The sequence below is a fragment of the Sitophilus oryzae genome, unplaced genomic scaffold (genome assembly GCF_002938485.1).
Source record: "Sitophilus oryzae breed Bouriz unplaced genomic scaffold, Soryzae_2.0 scaffold_1621_pilon_pilon, whole genome shotgun sequence".
Taxonomy (NCBI): domain Eukaryota; kingdom Metazoa; phylum Arthropoda; class Insecta; order Coleoptera; family Curculionidae; genus Sitophilus; species Sitophilus oryzae.
Genome location: NW_022146305.1, coordinates 944,599 through 967,687, shown reverse-complemented (window position 1 = coordinate 967,687; position 23,089 = coordinate 944,599). Strand labels below are relative to the sequence as shown.

General features: G+C 32.0%; 1 protein-coding gene across 4 annotated transcripts in view; it reads right to left on the bottom strand.

Moving 5' to 3' along the window:
- The window catches only part of LOC115880324 (venom carboxylesterase-6-like), a 54,123-nt gene extending 31,444 nt beyond the window's left edge, over positions 1-22,679 (bottom strand). Inside the window, exon 1 of one of the 4 annotated variants that reach the window (XM_030897525.1) lies at positions 22,610-22,679. The gene's annotated coding sequence lies outside the window, so the exon portion shown is untranslated. Of the gene's footprint in view, positions 1-6,345; positions 6,638-13,945; positions 14,108-22,609 lie in introns of those variants that run through there. The other 3 variants (XM_030897521.1, XM_030897522.1, XM_030897523.1) reach the window with 3 other exon arrangements.
- Between the last annotated feature and the right edge of the window lie 410 nt (positions 22,680-23,089).

Here is a 23,089-nt window from a genome sequence, read left to right as displayed (position 1 = left end):
TTAGTATATGACATAAATTAGGATTGATTGACGCATTCAATTGTTTTCGGTCACTTCCTGTTTCACCGGAAATGACTATAACTTTTAATTTTTAAACGGCACCCTCGGTATATTTCTACTTTATTCGATAGAAAATGACACTCTGAATAGAATGACATATCATATGTCAACTTTTGACATTTTCGCATATGGTTTAATTGTAATTGTAACACGCGGTTCATAACGACAATTTGACTCGAAATACCAAGTGTGTGGTATCAATATATTCATAAAAAATGCTTTTTCCAAATATGCTAATGAGTCACCCTTGTTCCATTTGAAAAAATTGACATATGTATGATTAAAAATACGATTTGTACATCTTTTAACCGGCCTAGACAAGACACGAAACCCATTAGACGATCAAAACTATTTTTCCAAGGCTCCTTGATTAAAACTTAGTGTTTTTAACAACACCATGGCACCCTGGATTGAAATTTAAAATAGGATTTGTTTTTAAGCGACAATGTCAAAGTTGACATATGATATGTCATTCTATTCAGAGTATCATTTTTTATCGAATAAAGTACCAATATACCGAGGGTGCCTTTAAAATCAAAAGATGTAATCATTTCGGTGAAACAGGAAGAGACCAAAAACAATTGAATACGTCAATAAATCTAATTTATGTCATATACCTACTAACATACAAATCTGTTTTTTTTATCTGAAAAATAAAAAAATTATAGGGGTGAGCCACTTTAGACGACCCGGTATATTAAAAAATATTGTTTCATAATGTAATATCATTTTAAAATTCTTGTATGTTATTTTAGATTCTGAAGATAATTTTAGAATAAACCGGAATATATTTTTAATAAAAACATTATTAATTATTAACAGGGTTATAATTATGATTTTGTTACAATGTAAGTAAGTAAATAATGTAATGTAAGAGAAAAAATTCAGATTTTACATTTTACTAAAATATTATCTAAATAAGCGCCTTTCTACAACAACGCCACTGACTCCCAATGGGTAAATTGAGAGTTGCCTACCGGTCAAAAGTCGTTTCAAGACTTAAATGGATTATTTAAGTCAAATTTCTTGCAAATTTGGCACTGGCGAACCATATTTTATAGTTCTTGAACAGAAAAAGTCAATAAAATAAACACTTAAGCACTACAAGCTAAGAAAATGCGTTAATACAGCCGGGGAGATAGCGGCAACAAAGCTTTACCGCACACGTGCGACACGTACTACAAGGTAATAAATGAATGAATAGGCTCCCTCGCCTCTAATCGGTGTTGTCATATTGTAAAGAACTTATCCTTTTTAAACAGTATCCGACTTATAATTTAGTAGTATAAGGACTATTTAATACATCTCTGGAATATTAAAACCTACTTTATTAAACTGTAGTATTAATATCTCAATATATGTGTATAACAAGAAAAAAAATATTGATAATATTAAAGACGTGACAACATAGGCTGGATGAGGAAGGCTCGGTCGACTGTACCCAGAAGTAAACATGTGTACAAAAATTATTGTCTGTCCGCGTTGAGATGTAAATAGTGTAGTCTATATTTTATTTTAAGTCTATGGTCGTGACAGACTAGGAATACGACGCGAGGAGTGCCGAGTATTTATTATTTTCATTTTAAGTGTTTACCTTCACCTAAGGTAACATTTAAAATAAAAATACTTAAATATTTATTATTTGAGTGTGTTTACAGGCCAAAACTAAAAATAAATAAATTCTCTAAACCCCAAAAAAAACTAAAATATTACTCTAAATAAAAAAAAGTTGTAACAAGTGTTCAAAAAGACCATCTTCTTGTGCTAGACAGAAGCCTAGGCGGTCGCAAAATCCCCGTCAGACATTGGCTAACATATTAGGGCTAATAGTTTGGAAAGCCTCGCGTATTTTTACTTGAACCTCATCCAGATTATTAGCCCTATTATGACCATACACTTTGGATTTTACATAACCCCACAAAAAGAAATCGTTGGGAGAAAGATCTGGTGATCTAGCGGACCACAAAATAGTTCCATATCCACTAATTAAACGGTTGGGAAAAGTATTGTTCAAATATTCTTGAACAATACGGGCATTGTGGGCAGGGCAACCAGACATTGTGGAATCTTTCTCCCAATAACTCACGAATTCTAGGCACAATCTGCTGTTGTAACAAATCCAAATTGATTAGATTAGATTAGAATGAGTGGGAGGGGGGTTAATCACTTCGACCTTACAGATCCATTGTGTCCCCCTTTCTTGAATCATAACTCATCATACAGTCCCAGGGCTTTGACAAAAGCCAGTATCTGGGACGGTTTTATAGAGGGTAGTTCTCCATCTCCAATATCAGTCGTACCAAAATTCATGGCACGAATGGTTGTCGTCTCGGCGCACTCAGTGATGAGGTGTACTGGTGTTTCACCATCTTCCCCACAGAATCTGCATTCGCCGTTTCTTCTTAGTTTCAATCTACTGAGGTGTTCATTGAGGAGACAGTGTCCTGTTAAAAACCCCGTGACAATCCGAAGATTGTTCTTACTCAGACCCAGGAAGATCTGTGATTTTTCTTGATCATAAGCCCTCAGAATCTTCTTCGAGTGTCTTAGACCATTGCAAGATTTCCATTCCAGGTTGCGGATGGAATCTTCCAAGTTCTTGAGTTCCGCCTTGAGTTGGTTACCACTTGGAAAGCAGAACGGTTCTGGTCCAGTTAGTGGAGTGTTCGCTCCTTTCCTAGCTAGATTATTTGCTTTTCCATTGCCTTCTATCCCTTGGTGAGCAGGCACCCAGTGTAGGAGGACTTTGTTTTCTTTGCCTAATTTATTCAGCTTCTCTATGCATTCTTTGACCAATCCAAATACTTTGCAACAGTTAAATTACCCTCTATAAAAAATGGATTCAATTTCAATCATATGCGCCCATACAAAACCACTCCAAACATTTAGCTTTTGAGGATATTGGGTGCGTACCTCAAAATATCTGTGCAAATTTCCCCGAGACCAATATCGCACTTGTGTAGGGTTATGACGACTCAATAAATGAAAACTTGATTTGTCGGTGAAAACTATACGCCGAATAAAGTTTTCATTTAAGTTAGCCTTTTCCATTACAGATTCACAAAACGCCATACGCCGAAATTGGTCTTCATGGAAAATTTCTTGAGTTTTGCGCGCTTTATACGATCGGTGTTTATTCTTTTTAAGGGCTCTTTTAACCGTGGTAGGTGAAGAATTTGTTACCTCAGCAATTTGAAAACATGGGATTTTGATCCGCGGTAGCACAAATGAACACTTGCTTTAACTCCTGTTCTTCATTAATCAACACATCAGGCTTTTTGTGTTTTTGTGGGAACACGCACCCATGTGTTTCAAAATTATTAATAACTCTTGATATAGTACGTAAAGATGGAATTGGCCTGTTTACAAAAGATTGTGGAAAAATTGTTTGTATATCCCGATAAGGCCTCATGTTACTACTACGGTGGTCCGGTCTGTATAGGTTACCTGAAAGCATTTTATAAAAATATATAGAATTATACAGGGTGTCCCCAAAAAAAGTTACACATCAAAGTTGTATTTTTTCTAATGGAACACCCTATATATTAATTGATTTTCGGATTCTAGGAAAAAAAATAAGGTGAGTTTTGTTAAAGAAGCATATACCTGAAATCTAAAGGATTTTGACATATTTTACATTTTGTGAGAATAGGGATTAGATTTTAAATTTCGATAACAGCTACCTAAATTTTAGTCTGATATTTAATTACAGTAACCATTGTATGTTAAACCAAATTGAAATTTGACCGGAAAAGTTATACAGGGCGAGACAAAATTAATATGGAACATTAGTCACTTTTAAAGGCAAGTAACTCCTTTATTTTAAATGGAACACCCAGTATACTTTTCCGGTGTTCAATGGGGAATTTATATATCTTCAAAATATTATTAAGATTACCTACCCCTCAGATAAATATTTTTCTAGATATTTTAATTTTTATCATTTTGCGTGTAGATCTTTATTATTTGAAAAAATCTAGGTAGCTGTGTGATATACCTTTTGTTAATTTAACAAAAATTAAAGATTGTAGAGTAAAATACTCAAGGGTAATAAAAAGATACACGTTTAAAACATATTTTAATTATTACAGAATCAAAACTAGATATAAACCTATAATTATGTGACAAAAATTAGTTAGATGAAATCAAATGCTCAAAATGCTTTTTTGCCTGTTAACTGCATAAAATGATTGTCTTTTCAAAACGATCTTTTCATTCTAAAAGACATATACAGGGTGTTTCGAAACAAATGCGAAAAACTTCAGGGAGCGATTCCTTGTTCAAAATAAAGGGTAGTTTGCTTTATAAACGTTGGGTCAAAAGTCAACCATTAGGGAGATATCGCGGTACAAAGATGGCGGAAAAATAATGTTTTTATTTTTTATCTTGAAAACGAAAAGAGATACTGTTATGAAAACACACTTTCTGGTAATTTTTTCACTTTTTTAAAATGAGTGGAAGGGGTTGAAATAAACTACCCCTATCATTCTTGTTAATGAAATTTAAAGAAAAATCTTATCAAACACATGCAAAAAAAATTAATTTTGATAGTTTAGTTTATTTAGAAACTTTTTATCTCTTGTGTTTTTTTGATAAAACTCACCGATTTGAAATTAAAAAATAAAATGTAAAGCATTACATGTCAGGACAAAAAACATTTTTAGATAAAGAATCTAGTGGGCAGCTGTAATTTTTTAGAAAAAAAATCTAGTCGGCCGCTGTCACTTTTTAGGATGTTTCTAATATTGTTTTATTTGACATTACCCTACTGCAATACGTTATTATCCAGATTATTATTATTATCATTATTATCACTAGATTCTTAATCTAAAAATATTTTTAGTCCTGACATGTAATGCTTTACATTTTATTTTTTAATTTCAAATCGGTGAGTTTTATAAAAAAAATATAAGAGATAAAAAAGTTTCTAAACAAACTAAACTATCCAAATTAATTTTTTTGCATGTGTTTGATAAGATTTTTCTTTAAATTTCGTTAACAAGAATGATAGGGGTAGTTTATTTCAACCCCTTCCACTCATTTTAAAAAAGTGAAAAAATTACCAGAAAGTGTGTTTTCATAACAGTAATGCTTCCAGAAAATTTCATTAGTCTATCTCTTTTCGTTTTCAAGATAAAAAATAAGAACATTATTTTTCCGCCATCTTTGTACCGCGATATCTCCCTAATGGTTGACTTTTGACCCAAGGTTTATAAAGCAAACTACCCTTTATTTTGAACAAGGAATCACCCCCTGAAGTTTTTCGCATTTGTTTTGAAACACATATTTTTTTATGTGGAGTTCTACCTCGAAAAGCAGCTACAATAATTTCTCTAATGTTGTCGACAACAGTTGCGTGAGTTTGGTAAACAGTGTCTTTAACATATCCCCATAAAAAACCCAGACTAGATAAAATCAGGAGTATTTAAGTATTTTATTAATTGGTGAATGCACACTGCATTCACAAACTAATAGAATCATCAATTCTTTCTGATGTAGGATAAGTTTGTATTTTTCGCAAATTTCTGAGAAATTTTTTTGTGTTTTAACTGACACAAAATGATAACTAGTTGTTAAAGTTGGACTAATTAGACAGCTATGTTGAAGTAACGTCAGAAATATCACAGCCACCTAGATTTTATCAAATAATAAAGATCTACCTAGATCAAATCATGTAAATGAAAATATCTAGGAAAATCTTTGTTTGGGGGGTAGGCAACCTTAATAGTATTTTGAAGAGACATGAATTCTCCATTGAATATCGGAATAATATAATGGGTGTTCCATTTAAAATAAAAGAGTAACATGCTTGTAAAGGTGACCAATGTTCGATATTAATTTTGTCTCACCCTGTATAACTTTTTGGATCAAGTTTTAATTTGATTAAAGTACAATAGTTAATTTAACTACACATTAGGTTATACTGGGTAAATTTCAATTTAGGTAGCTTTTATTGTAATTTAAAAATTGTTGTTTGTTTTTAGAAAATGTTAAATATGTCAAAAGCCTTACATTTTAGTCATATAGTTCTCTTATAAAACTCACCTTTATTTTTCTCCCAGAATCCGAAAATCAATTAATATATAGGATGTTCCATTACAAAAAACACAACTTTGATACGTAACTTTTCTTGGGGACACCCTGTAGAACTCCCTATATTTTTAAAAATTGCTCTGAATTAACCTGGATATGCTCACAAAATTTCTTTTTATTACAAACTTTCGTTCTCCTTGGAACCTCCGCGGCGTATGAGAGGCGTCACCCTGTATATACTTTATCACTAACCACCAGAAATAATTCACTTGCACAACAACATAAATTACCGGTAATTCGAAAATATGAAATGCAATTGCCCTAAACGCGGCAAACTCCAAATTTCAGTTAAGGTGCAGTTTTAAATGCTGTATTTCGCATGCTAATGCGTTAGGAGGTAACAACGACGCAGGAATAACTAAATAATGAAGACACAGATCGATTCGGATTAATAATTTATAGAAGTTCTCTCTCAAGGCATCTTAAACAAAGCCGAAAATACTCGGCCATATCAAACATCCTTTAAACTGGTCGATTAGTCGATGATTTTGTATTTTTGTTTAAATGAATCTTATCTCCTTGCAAAATTGAACTGCATGACATAATCAGTATTATTACGTATTTTTTGTAAATACATATTCTGATTAAAACAAAAAAAATACTGAATAATAAATTGCCTTTTATTAATACGGAATGGTCTGATTTTAACTAAACCAGTCATATGTGATTCAAACAGTCTCGTTTTCCACATACAGGGCGAAAAAACCTAATTAAACAAACTATAACATATCTCGATTTTTGGCGATTTTGAGATATCAATGTCATGACATGCCCAATGGGTCATATTTTAACATAGCGAATTTGCGCATCTCAATATTGTACCTTTTTCATTTTATATTCGTTTAAAAATTTGCCCTATCTCAAATACTACAATTCTTCGTTATGACGAAGAGACGTATGTTGAGATAGGGCTCTTTGTTACATCAATTATTGTTATATAGTCTGTGAAACGAATAACTTTGAATTTGACAGTTCCCGCGGGCTTTTCTAGTGTTAATTTTATTAGGTTAGCAACTTGCGGTCATGCTGACGCAATGCCGTCTCTAATAGAACAGCCTCGGAGCGAGATTTATGACGTCACGTTAGTTAGATACTACGGATTAATAAATATGTTGTAGAATACATGGAAAACAATAATTCCTCGTATTTTTGGTTTGTATTTTAAAAATGATATAGTTTACATGAAATATACATAATATACAGTTAATAAATATAATATATATATATATATATATATATATATATATACCTATTTATAGTAATAAATACTTCCGCAAATAAACTATGAACCATAAAAATGCAGCAAATGTTTTACAATATACAAATAATGAATAGGTACATAAGATAATGGGTAAAATGTAAAATATATTTTAAATTTTGGAGTTTGAAAATCGATCTAATTTAACAAACAACACACATTCAATGTCTACTACTTACTATGACTGAAATCGTACTCCATAGTCAATGTAGATAGTTTTAGTGTTAAGAATAATAATTTAAAAAAATACGTGGTCATCTTTTTACAAGTTTATATTAGTTTATTAATTGCAGTAAACATTATGTGGTGTGCTGTGAATATTTTATATGTAATTTTTTGGAATACATTCGACACTATTTTTTTCATATGACAACACTGATAAAGGCTATGATGTTTTTTTTTTAAACCACGTTTTTTTTAAACCAAAAAAAATAATGAAAAAATAAATGAAAATTTAATCCGCGTTTTTCCCGAACCTAAATCCCAAGAAAATCAAAAATTTTAGAATCATTTTACATATAAAATAACAGCGATCTTTATTTCATAGCCATCGCTGACGCCTTTTTTTCTATGATACCTATTGTATTATTTGCAAATATAATATTTCGAACATTGATACTTGCAAAATATACATATACATTTTGTGAATGCAAATAATAATACATCACTATCAGCAGATATTGAATGTTTTTTTGTTAAATTAGATCGATTTTCAAACCCCAAAATTTAAAATATATTTTACATTTTACCCATTATCTTATGTACCTATTCATTATTTGTATATTGTAAAACATTTGCTGGATTTGTATAGTTCATAGTTAATTTGCCAAAGTATTTATTACTATAAATAGGTATATATATATTGTATTAATTAACTGTATATTATGTATATTTCATGTAAACTGTATCATTTTTAAAATACAAACCAAAAATACGAGGAATTATTATGTTTTCCATGTATTCTACAACATATTTATTAATCCGTAGTATCTAACTAGCCTGACGTCATAAATCTCGCTCCGAGGCTGTTCTATTAGAGACGGCATTGGTCTGATATTTTGAAACGTCAAAAGCTGATGACACTTTACTTTTGACAATTGTGTTGATTTTTGCAAGAAGAGAAAGAACTGTCAATTGTTTTATTATTTTCCTTTTCTATTTCACGAAAGTAAAAAGAGTTACCTATCTGATTCGTTCAGACACTCAATTTAAAGAATATCAGTAAGTTTTTTGATAGAGGGATTTTATATTTGCCCTGTTGGTAAAAAATAACGGTCAAAATTCAAAGTTATTCATTTTATAGACTATACCAATTGTTATACTACAAGAAAGATGGAATTTGAGATAGGTCCTTTTGTTTTAAGTTACGAAAATGCATGCGAGAGAAAATCACACCATTCTACCTAATTATTTTCTGACGGTTGCTTGGGACAAAATAAAACTTCTATCGAGGCAGCAGCTCTCTTTTACAGTGTGATTTTAGAGTCTATTTTTTGCCAAAAACCATTGCTGGAATGAGCTAGACTCTGCACATAGCTGTATCGGGCATGCAAAAGATTGTCCGAGAATAAATGGCCGAATAAAAGGAAAATTTTGATCGAAAGCAAAACAACGAATCGAAAATTGCCCTAATGGAAATCATAATTTCTCTAAGAACATTTTAGCGAACCAAAAACTTGCCCGAAAATACAATAATTTTCATCTCATTATTGTCGTCATGGCCATTGGCATTGTCATCCCTACCAATTTTTGGAAAATTTTATTTATTGTGCCTATCATCATCCAGCATAAACACGTAGAATGGAAGTCGAATTTTTTATCATTGAACAGGGAAAACAGAAACAGTTACTCCCACAGTTATTTGTATAAAAAAACGAATGAAGAAACATGTTTTGTTTTCGTTTAGTTTGGTTTTTATTATATGGAGTTTAAATGCCCTGTATTAATGCCCTCAATTAACTAAAAAATTACTAAAAATATATTAGTTAAAAAATGCATTTTTGTATAAAAAACAATATTATTAAAATAAGCTAGATAAGAGTATTTTAATTGATTATTGTCTTTGCTTCTGGCATGAAAATTGTCTTTGTTTTCAGTTGATCTAATCCAACGCGAATAAAAAGTATTTAAAAATATTTGTTTCTGATTTTTTGGCGATTTTCAGATTTTTTCTTGTATGTATGTATTGTATTTTCTTGTAAGTATTCCATAATGTGAATATTGTATCATTTTTTTTCTTATTAAGAACACTTTACCGTCATTTTTAAATTTATTTTACATGGGCGTATGTATACTATTCGTTCGGAAATAAATTTATTATTATTACAACAAAAAAGCCTATCTCTATTAAACAACTAAAAATAAATTATTTATTAGAATTTACGCTCAATTTATCTTCAGAACGATTCCTCAATGTCTCCGTTTAAGTGTTAATACAAAAACGCTATTAAAAAATTAAAGACTTTACATTTATTGGCCAAATAAAGTAAGTGATTTTCTTTAAATTGCTCTCCTGAAAAGTAGCAAAAATCGAGATACGCCTTTTCGTCATAAAGCCGACGATATACTGACTCACTGGTGCATCGGCATTGGGGTCAACTTTCGTTTAGCTGAAATCAGTTATTAGAAAAAAAATTGTCTTTAAAAAACTACAGTGAACCACGGAAAACACAAATTTTCCTGCGGAAATGCGAAATTTCAAAATTTCGCACTTTAGAATAACTGAAATCTGCTATAAAAAAAATACATTTAGCGTTTTATTTTTAATATTTTTCAAACCATATAAACACAAAAATTTTCCCGCGGAAAAAAGCTGTTTTCATTTTCTAAGGAAATTTATTAGACTTTAGAATAACTGAAATCAGTTATATAAAAAATAAATATATTATGCCTTTATTATTTGAAGTAGTTGAAGTTGTTGGCATTTTTAAAAAGCAATTAAAAGAAGTCAAAATCAATCTATCAAGATCTAATAACAATTTGACGTTTATACTATTACGCGAAAAGCAACTTTTTTCCAAAGCCTACCATGACTTCACTGAATCATCGTTTCTTGTTCACTATTATTAATATCTTAATTATTAGACATTAATACTTCTGGAATTATGGTATTCTGGTATTTCGTCGATTTTAAAATAAACTAACTGTTTCTATCTCATTTTTTTTGTTAGAATGGGCATAATCAAGAGGGCTACTGATATCGTGTTGTAAAAATAAGGTAATTAAGGGCTTATTTTTTGGTATTTATTATAATTTTGCTAATATCTTCGGTTTGAAAGAAGATATCAAGATGCGGTTTTCGCTGACTTTTTAAGCTTTTACTACTCTTTACTATCAGCTAAAATTACATATACTATTGCATTTAATTTTTTTGAAAAAACGCGCAATGTTTGTTAAATTGTAAGACAACGCCCCCTAGCGTCTACGTTCAAAAGCTTATTATTATTATTTATATGGTATAATATAGAGTAAGAAACGCTCTTTTAAACGAACCCTCGTTTGTTGGATTCTGATCATCCAGTCCAGAGTTATTAATATTCAAATAAAAATAGATCTAACCTTCCCCCGCCACTTTATTTTGGTAGATAGGGGAAAATGGCTCTAACAAAAAATATTCAAAATTTACTTTTTTTGAAGATTATGAAGCTATTACTTATAGTACAGCTTATCTAGGCAAAATTGTGTAAAAACTCCATTTTCCTATTTTTTGTTGCAGTTGCGCCCCCTAGCGGTCACTGTACAGGGTGGGTCAAATTCGACGCTTTTAAATGGAGATAGACGAAAACTAATATCGGTGTCTGGAGCTCAATTTTCATCAAAAACATGATGGTGAAAACCGCATCTGTTACCGTTTCGGAGTTACGGGGTGTTTTTCAAAAATGTGCATTTTTAACAAATCGCTGTAACTTTTTTACTATGGAAAATTTTGTATTTTTATGAAAACATTTCCAAAGCACCTTTTTCCGTAGAATTTAATTGTTTAAGTATATATTTTTTTAAATTAATAATTTAAGAGTTGTCAACAAAAAATTGATTTTTTATTTGGGACACCCTGTATATTTTTAATTAACTGAAAAGAATTTAAAATTACCTTTCCAAAAATATAGCACACTTACTATTTTGTTATAATCCCCTTCGAAATACAGAATTTTTAAAAGTTCGCCACTTTTAACTAGTAGGCTTTGGACCCCTTATTGATGATAATCAATTATTAATTATCATCATCATGATATTGACCGTTGGCCGTCGAGGCCGCCTGACTTAGTGCCCAGTGCCCATGGATCTAATCCTATGAATATATTTGCGAAGAATAAAGGTTCCTTTCTTCCGTATAATCTAGACAAGAATTAGAAATACTTAGCAGTTATGAAAAGGTATCTTTCACCCACACTGAGGTAATGAATTCCGCGAGAAATGTTCAAAAACTGCCCCGTCTGTCCACAACAGAAGACGGTCGATATGTCGAACATCTGTAGCAAAATCTCATGTCTTGGTTTGCTATTTATTTTTATTGTTATTAAATATAGTTTAAATGTGTTGATGTTGGTTAAATATATTTTAAATTGTTATAAAATTCTGCATCTCTCATAGCAAATATTATTTTCGTTTTAATTGATGCTCACAGCTAGAATTTTTTTTTGCATTACAGCCGGTGCCGTTCAAAGCCTAGTTATTTAAAGGGAGCGAATTTGTATATACTCTATATCTCGAAGAAGAATCGAGCAAAACATCAAGTGTGTTATATTTTTGGAAAGGTAATTTTAAATTATTTTCAATAAATTAAAAATATACAAGGTGTTCCATATAAAAAATCAAATTTTCTGTTGATAATTCTTAAATTATTAATGTTAAAAAAATTATACTTAAACCATTGAATTCTACGTAAAAAGGTGCTTCGGAAATGTTTTCATAAAAATACATCATTTTCCATAGCAAAAAAGTTACAGCGATTTGTTTAAAATGCATATTTTTGAAAAACACCCCGTAACTACGAAACGGTAACAGATATCGATATGCGGTTTTCACCATCATGTTTTTGACAAAAATTGAGCTCCAGACACCGATATTAGTTTTTATCTATCTCCTATAGAAAAGAGTGTCTCCATTTAAAAGCGTCGAATTTGACCCACCCTGTACAAACTTGAAAATAATTTCCAACAATTTCCCATAGCCTCTTTAGTTATAAATATTTTTTCCGCCAGCCGCTACTGCTAATACTTTCCGAGATACAGCCGAGAGCTATTCTTAGTGGGACACCCTGTACAATAATTGTGAAATATATGGGATATATGTATACGGTCAACGGAATATCAAAGCGGTTTTTTTTATTTAAATATATACACACATAAATAACAGAAGTAAGTTGTCGTAAAATTTTCCACAATGAAAAATTTTATAGACCAAGGTTAATAGACCACTACCTTACAAACTAATATCAATAAAATGAGTTAAATCAGATTTTATTTAACTAAATTAATTCGAATGTAGATATTTTAAATTTTAAATAACTTACACGATGAAATCATTATTAAACTGTTGCATTTAAAACTAAGTAAACTGTTTTACCGGAAATCGGAAATCACATTTGATTTGTAAATGGAACTCTCGGTATTACATTTTAAATTTTAATTTAGAATGCCGTGACTGTTTTTATACCGATAGTTTCACTCGAAATGCCAAAATACAGTATGTGACAGCAAATTATTGACAAAAAAAATGTTTTTTAAATTGCTAGATTTAGGGGATTAAATTAGTAGATTTAACATACAATTTTTTATTAAGCGAGAATGTCAAAATTGACATATGATATGTCATTCTATTCAGAATGTCGTTTTCTATCAAATAAAGTAAAAAAATAGCGAGGGTGCCATTTAAAAATAAAAAGTTTTAGTCATTTCCGGTGAAACAGGAGGTGACCAAAAAACAATCGAATGCGTCAGTCAATCGTAATTTATGTCATATACTAACATACCAAATCTCGTTTTTTTATCTGAAGAAATAAAAAAGTTATAGGGATGAGCCACTTTTCAGACGCACCCGGTATAAATTGATCACAATTAAAAACTGTAAAATTCGAATTTTATTTATGTAAAAATGCAGATTTTAAATGTTATTTATATAAAATGCTTTATAACAAAAAATATTCCTTTATTTATCTATTAATCTCTTTTTCAAACAACGATTTTATCAAACAACGGAAATATATATTTGGCATACTATTCAAGATTAGATTATAATTATTATAATTAAATTGTTTATGAATAAAGCATTCCAGTATATTAATGAGCCAAATATTAAATAAATTGGAATTTAAAATATAAAATTAAATTTGTGTTTCACAATAGGGTTAGTCGAACCCTTATGCAAAATTTTGGTATCAGTAGTTGGTATGTCCAAAGGAATATGACGAAAAAAAATTCCGTTGCGTTTTTTTTTGTATCCGATATTATTAAAAAAAATGGATTCTTAACTTAAATATAGGTTTTATTAAATTGGTTCGCCTAGAACTAGAGTAAAAGAGAAAAAAAGACTCACTAAATCTGTTTTGTGGTGATTTCAGTCACACAAGAGTTCATTAATCACAGACAAATAATATACTTTTGCCGGTTTTACATATAAACATATCTTTACTACACTAATGACATATTACTGGTTATTACAATCTCGCGAATATGATTTTATACTATCTTGATTTTTTCAAAGTGGGTACCGATGAGACTGCACTTTACAACATATCAAGGAGAGTCGCTTAATTTTTCGAATGCGTCGTTTCAGCTTTTGTTTATATTTCGACCGGTTTTTTTGATACCTTGTAAATTAATGAAAAATAACGATATCTGTCTGAAGATCTATACACGTGTTCCTCAATTTGCGCTGCATTCCGTTCTGAGGACAACATCCAGACATTTAAATTGCAATCGCGTATACATGGTGATGCAAGTCATTGTCATTAAATAGTAGAACTAGCGTGTACCAGCGACTTCGTTCGCGTCGAATTAATCATTTGTAATGGTGATGATAAAGCAAAGCAAGAATTTCCATTAACATACAAACTGGATAAAATTTTCTCACATTTATGTCAGCATGAGAAAAAACAATATGGCGATATTATTATATAACTTCGTAATATTTGAGGGGTAGTTTCATCTCGTTGGAATTTGACTTCGAAAAATCCGTTTTCCAAAAATAAGCTTTTTTACGTCAAGCAGTTTAAGCAGAATCGTGGTTAAGAAATTACCTAACTTTTTGGAACACCCTGTATGATTTTTTAAAAAATTTCAAAATATGTAAAAAAAAACAAATAAATTATGCTTGTCCAAGCGTTTTCCCGAAAGACCAACCGTTTTTTAAATAACAAATATTGTAATATTTGAGGGATTTTCACCCTCTTGGAATTTGAGATTCGAGAAACCCCTCCTTATCGAACCTCTACACCCCACAGTCAATCCGTTTGCCAAAAATCAGCTTTAAACGTCAAGCAGTTTAAGCAGAATCGTGATTACTCAATGGTCATATTTTATGAAACACCCTGTATAAATTTATAAAAAATGTGTAGTATGTATGAGTAGTATGAGAGGTGCCACCCTGTATAACATTTAAAAAACTAATAACGAAAATGTTTTTGCAGTATTTGTGGTCGTAGGTAAAGTTTAGTACGTAAATCTTGTTGCAGAAATATAGTAATGCCCTTTATACTATACTACACCTATCACCACACCCTTTGTGCGCATCTTTTCTATTCGCCCGTAATATATTTTTTACAGTACTCATTACGTAATATAGTATTTCATCTATTTTCTATTTTTATACCATATATCCAGAAGAAAATAGCAGAGAAATGTCAATATTTGCCGAAGAAAACTTAGCGAGAATAAATTTAGCGATTATTTATGATCAATTTTTCGACTATTCATAGGTTCATTAAACTTAAAATAATTTACAAAAGGGCAAGAACGGGCAAAAAGTTTCGTTATAATATTAAATTGTTTGAATGAAGGAAAAATAATATATGTCAAAATCAGGCGGATGTACGAAGATTCATAACTAAACTACTTTGTGATTTTCAAATTTAATTAAGTGGGTGCAAATTTTTGGCTTACATTGTATTGTATTGTATTTGACTAAGAGTGGGTCCCATAGGGGACCCTCCACTGAGGCCGCGAGGGCCTATTGTGTCTCAGTTTCTACAAGCTCTAATTTACAAGAGCGTCAAAGTTCATCCTCAAGACCCAGCCTCTTAATATAGGCCGTTATGTCTGAGGGCGATATGTCTCCTAGGTCTGATAGGTCTAGCATGGGTTTGCCAAACATCTCAAACCTGGTCCTGCTCCCAGCGGGGCAGGTACACATAACGTGCTTCATTATTTCATCATCTTCCATACAGAGTCGGCATTTGGCGTCTTCCACCAGTCCCGTCCTCTGTAGGTGAGATCTCAGCCGGCAGTGGCCCGTGTACACTGCAGTGAGCACACGCGTTCCATTCCTACCGGCCTTTAGGAGTTCTCCTGTTCTATGTTTGGATGGCCCTGCTAGGATTTTCTTGGCATGTTCCATGTCGCACTCCTAACCCATTCACAGAGCCTGTCTCTTGCGAGATTTTTAGGAAAGCTAAGTGTCGGTTCTGGGCCCACGAATGGCGAGCCTGCACCAATTTTGGCGAGGGAATCAGCACGTTCATTTCCCTCTAGGCCGACATGTCCCGGTATCCATATTAGCGACACTTTGTTCCTATCTTCCAGTATATTGAGTAGTTTCTTACATTGAAGAATCGTCATAGACGTGCTTTTCGTTACCTCAAGTGCTTTCAGCTTTGCTTGACTATCCGAAAATATGCATATTGTTTTCCCGGTGTATTGCTGTTCTACCAGCAGTTGCACACAGATTTCAGTAGCATATAGCTCAGCTTGGAAGATCGTGGTGTGTTTTCCAAGACTGTAGTAGATCTCAGTCTTTGGACTGCTGCAGTAAATTCCTGCGCCAGATCCTTTTTCGTTTTTGGATCCGTCCGTGTACCAACACTTCATTATACTTACATTACTTCAACTTTCCTGTGTCTTCGAATAATCACGTAATATAGATCAAAACCAGAGGAATATTAATTTACTTACCCGATGCGAGCGAATAACAATGTCGCTATTAAAATAAATATAAACTTATTACTAGAAAATCAAATATAAAATAGGAGTAAATTGAAAGGCCGGCTCAAGAAAATCGAAAAAATTTTAGTTGATACGCAAAAACAAAGACTATTTCTAAGCAACCACTGTCGATTCAGCGCCTATATTATTATATAATATTCAGCGGCATATAGCCTACAACAATACATTAATTTCGCCTGAATTAGGAAGAGATTTGGTTTTTAATACTTATTGTATATAAATTGCCAATTCTGCCCCAGTGTGCGCCGTCGCACAGTGCTTCGAACATATGGCTCTAGAGGACAAAAATCCAAAACTTCTCTTTTATTATAAGCAATTTATTCAAACTAGATTTATTTGACACAAATGATGAGTACTCTCATTGTACTAAATGATGATGTTCTTAGTCCCACGTTTATGAAAAAAAAATCTTATAAATAATAATAATGTTGGAGCTGTGTTCCATCTAAGCAAATAATAATTTATAGCATGAAAACGGTGTAAGTATTAAATAAATCCCTGTGATAAAAAAGAATTGAAATAACATTAGAACATGATTCCTACAATATAAGCCTAATATAAGATAAAAATGTTTTTCTTTAATGAAAAAGAAACATTAATGTTATATTTAATTAAAAAAAAAGTGGGTACCGATGCGAAACTTAAGATACTATAAATTTACTTTAGGACAACAAAATGCATAGGTCGTAACTACTCTGATTCAGGAGAATCACTGCTGACAGAATCTTCCAAATTTATAGTATCCAAATCACAGGTAGATGAAGTATCCTCACATATAAGATATTTCTGTACATCATTTTCTAATATGTTACTTTTTCGCGTTGTTACTGTTCATTTTGTCGGTATGAGGGGTTCGGATGTTAATAGCTACCTCTTTAATAGACCATATTCATATATTATTTTTCCTTTTCTTGGGCATGAGATTTTATAATAAATTGAAAGATGGACACTTTTTTATGCGACGTTTCGCTCCAACATACTGGACTTTTTCAGGCACAAGTGGTGTCTCATTTGACTGGAAGGTTCATCAATATCTAATAAGAACGTATTTTTGAAATACAAATAATTTTGAGTTCTTGTCCTTATGATCAAGCCAAGTATTAGCCAGATCGGCATTGCTTATCAATTTTACTCCATCTGAAAAGTATTATAAAATAAAGTTCGTCGCAAGCAGACGCAGATGAACTATACAAAAATTAAAAGTGTATGAATATGGCAACAAAAATATTCAATAAATACGATATGTTTCGATATGTTTTTTTTAAATGCCTTTTTGAAGTTTGAAAACGTAAAATTTTTATACCCATTTAAGAATCATCTTAAAAAATAAATAAAAACTAAACAATCACGAACTTGTTTAGAAATAAATTTAAAGGACATACCTTGTTTAACAATATCCATAGTGGCTTTCAATTAAGTACGTACCCGTTTAACTCCATAATATACAGAACTACTATGAATGTTATTCTTTTCACTGATGAGATAATGATCGCAAAATTAATTTTTAGTGAAAATATTTGCTAACAAAAACGCTGTTTATGAAAAATAATATACAGGATGGTTGAACATTGCTATAAGTATAAAATTATATATTCAGATATTAGTAAATTTTGACTTATTTTTTGATTTTTGTCCATGGGACGACGCACTGTGCGTCGTATCTGTAGGTATCTAATGCCCAATCCTCTCTCTCTCCTGCACTTTGCTGTGCAATATAATGAAGAACGCTGCCATGAATATGTTGAATAGGAGAGGCGCAACATACATCCCTGCCTAACTCCTGTATTTGTTAGGAATGGGTCGCTCAGTGATCCATGATGGTGACACTCTTGACTTATTGTTGTTATGGAGGCTTTTACACACTGTAAAAAATTTGCAGGGTACTCCGAACTTTTTATAATTGTCCAAAACGCATCTCTGTTCACAGAGTCGAAGACTTTTGTTAGATGTGGGAAAAAAAATTTCAATATCGAATCGATATTAAAAGAGGACACACGAAACGCATTAAACATTATAAACAGTTATTAATTATTTTAACACGTGGAAAATTAAATCCCCATCAATGCAATGGTGCGTCTATCAGTTAGTATTAATTGTAGGTATACTATGGAATATTCACGGCATTTCATTAGTAACTTCTAATTACACGAAAAATAAATTAATTAATAAACAGCCACAATTATAGACTATCTATTAATAGAAGTATAATTTTAGAAATATATTTTCCACACGTGGACGCGTGTCTAAAATTGCACCTAAATTAAATAAATATTATGTCTCATAGAGAAAACAATAACAACTTTAGACACAATAATTATCTATCTATACTAATACACACACCCGAAAAATATAGCGATATAATTTTATTAAAGTTAAAAATAAATGTTTTGAATAAACAACCACATATTTGTAGGCCGATTCTTTCTACTTCGATTGAAACGAAGTAGTCATACTAGTTATTTCTAAATTTGGGATATTTGCAGAAGTGTTTGTGCATTTTTTGTCAAATGTATAAAAAGCACCTAGCATCAATTGTTCGAATTTAACCTGTACTGGCTATGTTTTTACTATAACTGGCCAGAATTCATTCAAATAACTCTGTTTAGTATTAAACGACATTATGGAGCGTAGAGATTTTAACAGAAACGAAATGCTAAGCGCCATGGGTATGCTCGAAGCTGGAATGCGCCAAATCGACTTAGCTAGAGCTTTAAATACAAGGCAAAGTGTAATATCGCGATTAAGTGCACGCTACCGTGAAAGTGGTGATGTTGCTGAAAGGCACACAGGGCGACATCGCATTACTACCCCTCAGCAAGATTATTTTTTACCATTAAATGTTCGACGCCGACCGACTCTTACAGCACCAGAGCTTAGTTTAATTCTCCAAGAAACACATAATATAACCGTTAGTCCTGACACTGTTCGCAATAGATTAAGAGAAGTCATCTTAAGAAGCAGACGCCTCTGGAGAGCTCAACCCTTAACGAGAGGAAATCGAGAGGTACGATATTTGTGGGCTCAAGATCATGTTCAGTGGTCGAATGAACAATGGGCCAATGTTCTCTTCACGGTTGAGTCACGCTTTGGAATTCATCCGGATTCGAGAAGGCTTAGGGTATGGAGAGAACCGGGAAATCTTATTCGGTTGGATCATGTTCAGGAAATGCACCCTTATCAAGGTAGAACAGTTATGGTCTGGGGAGGAGTCCAGTTAGAACGAAAAACCGATCTCGTTTTTTTTAAAGGTTTCTAACAGGAATCACATATCGTGATTTAATTCTTGAGCCTGTCGTGTTACCATATGCCAATGATTTTGGGAGAAACTTCATTATCATGCATGACAATGCACGGCCTCGTACAGCCAGAGTGGTAAGTGAGTTTATCAATGCTCATCAATTTAACATCTTACCCTGGCCGGCACAATCTCCTGACCTCAACCCCATCGAGCACGTAGGGGACGCGGTCCAAAGAAGAATTTTGAGAATGGATATGCCTCGTGAAACTCGTAGGGGTCTGGTTCGAGACGTGAATGCAGCGTGGCAGGCTGTACCTCAAGAAGATATCGACAACCTGATCAGGAGCATGGAGAGACAATGTAGGGCTGTAATGAACAGTAGAGGAGGCCATACCCTTTATTAAGTAAAAATGGTTTTATCTTTTTTTTTAATTCACAGTTTAGAATAAAAAAAAAGGTGTGTATTTTTTTGAGTTCAATAAAAATCAAGGTAAATTTGAAAAATTCGGTAAATTTCGCATTTTTATTTCCAATACGTCCTGTAAACTATTTGTTTATTTTAATTTTATTATATTAGATATGCAAATAATAAAATTACTGACGATGGCTGGATAACATTGTAATATCCCTAGACTTTTCCGGTGTGTGTATATAAAATTCTTAAGTGACTGACATACTGATTAATCACGATCCTGCTCAAACCACTCAACGTAAGAAGTTCAATTTTGGCATACAGGTAGATTCTAGGATATAGAGGTTCGATAAGAAGGGATTTTTCGAAATTCCAGTTCCAAGAGGGTGAAACCACCCCTCAAATATTACAATATTTTTTATTTAAAAAACGGTCAAGTTTCCAAAAAAACGCTTAAACACGTATATTTTATTTTGTTTTTTTACATATTTTAAAATTTTTTAAAAATGTATACAGGGTGTTTCGAAAAATCTGGCCATTGATTAATCACGATCCTGCTTAAAGCGCTTGACGCAAAAAGCTGATTTTTGGAAAACAGATTGCCTTTAGAGTGTAGAGGTTCGATAAGAAGGGATTTTTGGAAACTCGAATTCTAAGGGGGTAAAACTATCCCTCAAATATTAAAATATTTTTTATTTAAAAACCGGTGAGTTTTTCGGAAAAACTCTTAAACACGTATCTTTTATTTTGTGGTTTTACATATTTTAAGATTTTTATAATTTTATACAGGGTGTTTTATAAAATATGACCATTGAGTAATCACGATTCTGCTTAAACTTCTTGACGTTTAAAGCTGATTTTTGGTAAACGGATTGACTGTGGGGTGTAGAGGTTTAATAAGGAGGGGTTTCTCGAATCTCAAATTCCAAGAGGGTGAAAACGCCCCTCAAATATTACAATATTTGTTATTTAAAAAACGGTTAGTTTTTCGTGACAACGCTTGGACAAGCATAATTTATTTGTTTTTTCTTACATATTTTGAATTTTTTTAAAAAATCATACAAGGTGTTCCAAAAAGTTGGGTAATTTCTTATATAATAATATCGCCATATTATTTTTTCTCATGCTGACATAAATGTGAGAAAATTTTATCCAGTTTGTATGTTAATGGATAATCTTGCTTTGCTTTATCATCACCATTACAAAGGATTAATTCGACGCGAACGAAGTCGCTGGTACACGCTAGTAAACATATAAAAATTAATTATAGTAAACATATAAAGAACAGATAAAAAATATAGTAAACAATAACTAAATGCATCAACAGCATCCTCTTCATATTAATAAAAGCTTGCGTGGCATTTTCATATCTCATTTTCTGACTGATGTCTTTAAGAAAAAAAAATAGAGTTATCCAGCTTCTTAAATGTATTTTTTGTTTTTCGAAATCATTTAATCAATCGAATAATCATATCTAATTTAGTTAGTAATTATATTTACACGTATACCTACATGTGGAACAAATCTTTTGTACATTTTCTTTTATAAGTAACATGCGCGCCTAACAATTTGTCGTACATGCGGGGTCATGGATGGTCCCGTTTTGACGTAACTATTATTGTCTCATAGACAAAACAATAACAACTTAGACAATAATAGAATAATATTATGTTAGATAAGAGTTATAAATCCAATTCAGGACGGATGTCTAATAGCTACAATATACATTTTTGCATCCACAGAATCTGCATTCGCTGTTGTTTCTCAGCTTTAGCCTACTGAGGCGTTCGTTGAGGAGACAGTGACCTGTTAGAAACCCCCTGACAATACGAAGATTGTTTTTTCTTACTTTAAATCAAGGAAAAACTTTGATTTTTCTCGGTCGTAAGTTCTGAGGAAATTTTTCGAGTGTCTTAGACCGTTGGAGGACACCCATTCCAAGTTACGGATGGTAGTTCAGTCATCATCAGCATAAACGGAACGGATGTACCACAAGAATGGAATGAGGCTTACCTCTCAAATGTGCATTTTATGGATTTTAGTTAGGGACCCCAAAATTTCCAAACAGGCCCCTTTTTTGATCCCCAATGACTGAACTATGGTTGAACCTATTAAGTATTTAGTCAACATGTTTGTTTAATTTACGACTAATAAAAATTTCAAGGATTGATTTTTTTGAAAATCAATTTTATTTTTTCCTGTCGTTACTTTTTGGAAAATCAAAAAACTAATTGCACATTCTCATGGCCATTTTATTAGAGCTATCTGCTTTTATCTACTCATTACCTGACTTTTTTTTATAACTTATAATTTACTCGACTTATACCTTTATCGGTAAAGTAATAGCGAATTTCTTGAGCGGATGTATTATAAATTTGACTGAAACTCACCTTGTTTCTTTTTTCCACTACTTCATTGACTTAAAGGACAACCAACACAAATCTTTAATAACCATTAATAACCATAACTCCTTCGATTTCCTTCATTTATACATTTTATGATTGTTTACAACACACTGCGGTTAACCTATTTTTGAAGAATATGCAAATAAAATTGACATCATTCATTTATCAGTTGTGTAATTACCTATACAGGGTGCTACAAATTCGAGGTACGGGCACTGGTATCTCGGTAACCGTAATAGATACAAATATGGTTAAATTGGGGCAAAGTTGCGCTTTGCTATGTTCACCAAGATGCCATCAAAAAACTTTTAAAAATTCCAAGGATTGCTGAATTTTTTGGAAAATGAATTTTATTTTTTCCTGCCGTTACTTTTTGGAAAATCAAAAAACTAATTGCACATTCTCATGCCCTTTTATTAGAGCTATCTGCTTTTATCTACTCATTACCTGACTTTTTTTTATAAC